Genomic DNA, 6,686 nt, shown 5'->3' on the forward strand with positions numbered 1-6,686 from the left:
GCAGACGGATTCTTATCTACTGGGCCACCAGAGAAGTCCCCATCCTCATGTGTTTGATTTGCCAACACTTTCCTAGTGAAATACTCGCTCTTCAAACATACTCTTCAGTTTCTCAAAGGCAGGACCTGTGCCTCTTCACACCTGGGTCCCCACATAGTATGTGGGTGCTACTTTCTCATAGTAGGTGCGTTAAGACTAACTGCCAGAGGAATTCGTCCACCTCTCAGACTCATCACGGCGGAAATGCAGCCTCTGGAGACTTTTCTCCCAAACCTTTCCCCCCTCCCCCCGCCCTCTCCACATAAACTCCACGTTCATTAACAACACCATCTGCCAGTCCCTGGAGTCCAGAGACCTGGCCTTCATACCTGACTCCTCCCTTTCTCTATCCCTGCAGTTCATCTCTGGATAGGCTCTCAGTTCGTCCTGTCCAGTGGGGCTGATTCTGTTTCTCCATCTCCTGTGTGCCTTGGAAACCCCAAGCCACATCTCACTGCACGGCTGGGATAATGATCTTTGTCTTTGAGCTCCCATCTCACCCCACCCTTAGGACCCATTGTCCACACAGCAGCCAGCAAGATCTTCCTTTTTTGTTTTTACAACTAGACTTTATTTTTCAGTTTTAGATTTACAAAATAATTGGGATGATAGTACAGAAATTGGGCTAGTAATACATATACCCAGTTTCCCTGATTATTAACATTTAACATGAGGATGGTATGTGACAATGAATGAACTGATATTGATACATCATTAACTAAAGTCCATGCTTTATTCAGATTTCCTTGTTTTTTTTTTTCCCCCCCTAATATCCTCTTTCTGCTCTGGGACACCCTCCAGGGGACCATGTTACATTTAACTGCCGTGTCTCCTTAGGCTCCTCTTGGCTGTGACAGTTTCACACTTTTCTCGTTTTTCATGATCTTGACAGTTTTGAGGAGGAGGGGGCAGGTGTTTGTGGAGTGTCCTTTGGGATTTGTCTGCTGTTTTTCTCACGATCAGACTGTGAGCAGGGGCATGTTGGAAGGCAGACCATGTGCCACACAGACTAAGTGCCATTGTCGTCACCTCAAGTCAAAGGTAATACTATCAACGTGCCATCATCTCGCTATTGACTTTGGTCACCTGCCTTGGCGTTCATGCTCCTCAGGCATCTCTACTGCGAAGTTACTCCTTACCCTTTTCCATGCTATTTTCTCTGGCAGGAAGTCTCTATGTGCAGCCTACACCTAAGGAGTCAAGGAGGTTATTAAAACTCTAAATCAGGGACTTCCCTAGTGGTCCAGTGGTTAGGACTCTGAGCTTCCACTCCAGGGGGCACAGGTTCAATCCCTGGTGGGGGAACTAAGATCCCACATGCCATGAGGTGCAGCAAAACAAACAAACAAACAAACAAAAAAAAACCCTCTAAATCAGATCCTCTCACTCCTCTGGTTCAAACCCTGCAGTGACCTCTCCTGCCCTTGGAATAAAGCTGGCCTTTCTGATCTGGAGTCTCCTAGCCATGCTCCCCTCCCCAAACCTCATCTCTGCCATTCCCTCCCCCAGCTTACCACACCAGCCACGATGGTCTCCGTCTTTCCCTAAAGCATGCCAACTTTGTCCCCACCTCTGAGCCCATGCAAAGATCTTCCCTCTGCCTGCACCCCTTCCCCTTACTCCTCCTCTCCTGGCCACCCCCTTCTCATTCAGGACTCTCTCAGCTCAAATTCACCCAAATCCTGGGGGAGACCCCAAACGCCTGGGCCGGGCTCACCAGGTCTTCCAACTGTCACGTTTTTGACTTCTTGCTGGCAGCTTGAAACCAACCACAGTTAGAGTATTTACACCACAGTGAGCAGCAGGTGCTACGGCTTAGGGCTTTTTCCCTCCCTGATAGCTGACTACTCAACATTGACCTGGACAGCATGGGGGGACATGAGCGACCCTAACCCCAGGGGGTGGATGGCAGAGGGGTCTGTCTTGATGATGAACAAGCCAGAAAAAGGAACAGCGAGAAAATGATTCCCAAGAAGTTGTTGCTGCAGCCCTGCCTGCCCGCAGGAGCTTGATCTGAGATGGCTCCAGCTGGTGCCGCCTTAAGAGCCCGGCAGAAGCAGCACAGGTCTTCCTCAGAGGATGGCTCATTCAGTCTAGGCCACAGAGAATCCCCACAAATAATTGTCCAAGGGCAACGAACAATATGGTTGAAGAAAACCTAGCTCCCAAGGGAACAGAGCACTATGAGCAAGAGCCGGCAGAAGCAGACTCACAGAAACCTGGGGGACTGGATTATCCAGATTCTAAGGCGCTCATGCTTATTGACCCTGGTTAAAATTCCCTGGTGGCTCAGATGGTAAAGAATCTGCCTGCAAGGTGGGAGACCTGGGTTCGATCCCTAGGTCAGGAAGATCCCCCTGGAGAAGGAACTGGCAGCCCACTCAAGTATTCTTGCCTGAAGAATCGCATGGACCAACGAGCCTGGAGGTTAGAGTCCATGGGGTTACAGTCAGTCAGACATGACTGAGTGACTAGCACACACACACACACAAATAAATCATCAGCAAGTTTGAAAATGTTTACAAGGATCAACAGCAAGCTATGAAAAGCAACCTAGGAGATTTGTTAAAGAACAAAACAGAGGTGGTAGAAATTTAATAAATAATAAACACAATTATATTTGACAGAAGACTGGACACAGCAGAAGGATTAGTGAGATATTAGGAGAAATCCATAACTACAACATGGAGAGAAAAATATAGAAAATACCAGAAAGAGAAAAACAAGAATGGGAGGATTTATTAGTTATACCTTTGTTTGGAGTTTTAGAGAAGCAAGAGAGAATGGGGTGGGAAACCATTGTAAGACAGAATGGCTCAGGGCACTTCCCTGGCGGTCCTGTGGTTAAGGGGGCTTCTCAGGTGGCGCCAGTGGTAAAGAACCCTCCTGCCAGTGCAGGAGACTGAAGAGATGTGAGTTCAGTCCTGGGGTCAGGAAGAACCCCTTGAAGGAGGGCATGGCAACCCACCCCAGTATTCTTGCCCAGAGAATCCCATGGACAGAAGAGCCTGGAGCACAACAGTCCATGGGGTTGCAAAAAGACGGACATGACTGAAGCGACTTAGCACATACCCGTGGTTAAGACTCCACTTTGCCAGTACAGGGGTCTGGGGGTTCGATCCCTGGTTGGGGACTAGGATCCCTCATGCCTCACAGTGTGGCCAAAAAAATAAAAAGAGAATGGCTGGGAATTATCCAGGACTGATAAAGAGATGTCAACAGAATTGAAGAGGCCAAATATTTGTTGAATGAGTGAAGAGTGAATGAAAGATTCAGTGATAAGCGTGCCCTGCCCCCTCCCTCCCCTCAGTTGTGAGCTGCATGCAGGAGGGGAGAGGGAGCCCCCCACTCCTCCCAGGCCCCCACGTTCCTCTCCCAGGCTTGCACACAGCAGGAGCTGGGCCACATCACTGAAAGCCGTTAGCCTGCTGCCAGCTCCTGGTGCCAGATGTCCTTCACCCACTGTTCAGCCTTTGTCATCTCGCCTCGCCTCCCTCGTTATCTGTGTGCTTTAAAATAGACAGGCCGGAGGAGGAATGTTACCCAGCTACTGAGCTGTGGCCGGCCCAGCCTGCAACCCCCGAGAGCCTCCAGAGCTTTCCCCTCGGGGAAAAGCTCCACCTGCTCAGCCGTCTTTCTCTTCTCGAACAAAGACAAATATTTCCAGCCCAGAAAAACCATCCCAGCCCTTCCAGCCAAGAGAGGAGGAAGGAGGGTTAGAAAGCGTTTCTATAGCTTTTTATTTCCTCTGTCAAGCCCCTGCCAGGCGTCGGGGGACCCTCAGGCCACCCAGACCAGGCTGCCGGGGGTTGACTTGTCAGGAGGCAAGATCTGCCCATGCAGGCTTTTCTATACATATGCCTTATTTTTCTTTAATCTATTTTTATTTATTAACTTATTTATTTGGCTGTGTAGGGTCTTTAGTTGTGGCATGTAGGATCGTAGTTCCCTGACCAGCGATTGAACCCCGGGCCCCCTGCATTGGGAGCACAGCGTCTTAGTCACTGGATCACCAGGGATGATCACCCTGCGATGCCTTATTTTTACAGTCAAGGAGCTGAGACAGGAATTAGCCCCATTTTCCAGATGGGAAAAGAGAAGCCTAAGAAATAAAATCATTTGCTCCTCCTGGAGAGTGTACCTGATAACCCAGGTGCTCCAGCTACCCACACCAGGCTTTAGTAGTTGTGGCTCACGGACTCGGTTGCTGAGAGGCACGTGGGATCCTCCCAGACCAGGGATCGAACCAGTGTCCCTTGGTTTGTTTGTTTTTTTGTCCTAGTTTACAATTCATTGGCAGGAACAGATCAAACCCAGGTGGAAAAGGTTGCAGATGGCTTGCAAAAGAGAGTGTAAACAGGTGCAGGTCGATTGAGCACAAACAGAAGGCCTGGATTGCCAGATGAAGTGCCGATAGTGTTGTGATACGCAGGAAGCTTAAAAAAATTATGCAAAGTGAGACAAAATCAGACAGAAAAGCATCAATACTATGTGATGCTTCTTATACGAAATATCTGAAAGAGGCAAACTCATCGAAATAGGAAGAAGAGAGGTCCCCAGGGGTGGGGGCGATGGGGAATCAGGGAGTTGTTGTTTAAAGGGGGACAGAGTTTCAGTTTATGCTGATGAAAATTGGAGTTGATGATGGTGAAGGTTGTACAACAATGTGGATGTGCTTAATGCCATGGAACTGCAGATTTAAAAGTGGTTAAAATGGCAAATTTTGTGTATATTTTACTACGAAACGCAAATAGTTTTAAATGGTGGCAGCTGAACTAGTCTTGTATCTATTAATAGATGAATCTTAAAACAGAGAACTATGTTGAATAATATGCCACTTGAGTTTTTAATTTAAAAAATTCACCATCAACAATATACTAAATAAATCTGCTGTGTGAATATATGTACATATGTTAAAGATAAAAATGGTCTCGAAAAATACACCCCAAGTTGAGTTAATAGTGGTCTCTCTTGGGAGACAGGATGGGGTACAAAGTTAGGCGGTCAAAGGTGCACTTAGGTTCTGATTTATTTGTGTTTAAAGGGGGATGGTGAGGCTAGCTGAATAATATTGCTATTTAGTCGCTAAGTTGTGTCTGACTCTTTGTGACCCCATGAACCGTAGCCTGCCGGGAGCCACCACAGGAGATCCCACCCATGACAAAGGTCATGCGGAAGAGACCTGACGGGCAAAGGCGGATCGGGCCTCAAGGGACCCCCTGAATCTGCTGGAGCATCTACCCCAAAACCAGAGTCTGTCTGTCTTACTATTTTGTGCCTTTCACCAACTCTTCTGACATTAGCAGGGGGCTATCCCCAACCACTTTCTCTGGAAAAAGTCAACTTAGGGCTCTAATTAATAAGTCTCCTGGGCATGAAAAGAATATTTCTATTTTAATCGCTCTGTTGGCATTCTAGCTTGCCTGACAGGTTTATCCATACTCTTACAATTAACACACATGATTGTTCACAACTCCCCAAGCTTGAAAGGAACGGGGAGCCAAAACATTCTAAAAGTCCTAATGAGCATAGAGTCCTTTAAGGGATGAAAAATTATTAGAATAGATAGTACTGGTAAAGGGTTTCATTGTTGAGCCAATGCTTGCTGCCAAGTGCCCATATCCCTTATCCATTGTACACCTGGGAGTGCATTGGTTAACACAGTTGGAATGTAAGAAAAACAAGTAGTAGCCTTGGAATTTACCTCATCAGACCTTTGAGCTAATTGGTTCCTTCTTTCTTATAACCCACCATACCTTTGCTCTATGAAATGTAACTTTGTTTAGTACTTTTTGAGGGTGATGCAGATTGAAAAAATAAAAAAAAACACTTTAAAAGAAAAAACAAGTTTTCTGGTTGACCAACCTTTATCAAAAAAGAGTCATAAAACGTTGGCAGGCCACAGGGCCAGAAGATAATGTGCGTAACACAAAGACCCTTGTAAACGAAAAGGTGTGCAGAAAACATCCTGGTCCTGGTGAAGGTCAAACTGATGTAATGTTGAGCTGACTTTGTATGACTTTGCATCTTTCATTTCCCTCTATGTACAAGTCAAGGTATAAAAGTACCTTTTGAAAATAAAGTTATGGGCCTCGCTCACCGAAGCTTGGTCTCCCCGTGTCATTCTTTTTTTCCTTTTCCCTCCTTTTCTCTCTCTGTTCTTCTTTCAGGATGACTCCTTGGAACACAGGAGCTTTATTGGCTTTCTGTATTAATCAAGGAAGATCAAGCCTCTTTCTCTTCTCTTTATTTTTTCTCTTTATTTTCTTATTGTTCAACCCCGGACTATCAGGTTTCAATTCATTATAAGACCCGTGTCATCTCTCTCTGGACAATGCCATCTTTCCTGAGGGTACCCTAGGATCCTGCTGGGGCTGGACCCCGGCAGTAGCCTGCCAGGCTCCTCTGTCCATGGGATTTCCCAGGCAACAATACTGGAGTGTGTTGCCATTTCCTTCTCCAGGGGAACTTCCCAACCCAGGGATTGAACCCGCATCTCCTGCATTGGCAGGCGGATTCTTTACCGCTGAGCCACCAGGGAAGCCCCAAAGGAGCTCTTAGGTTCTGACTTATTTCTGTTTAAAGAAGGATGTGTGTGGCTGGCTGAATAATACTCCCCCAAGTAAACCCACATCCTAATACTCAAT

The sequence above is a fragment of the Bison bison genome, unplaced genomic scaffold (genome assembly GCF_000754665.1).
Source record: "Bison bison bison isolate TAMUID 2011002044 unplaced genomic scaffold, Bison_UMD1.0 scf7180017864160, whole genome shotgun sequence".
NCBI classification, from domain to species: Eukaryota; Metazoa; Chordata; class Mammalia; order Artiodactyla; family Bovidae; genus Bison; species Bison bison.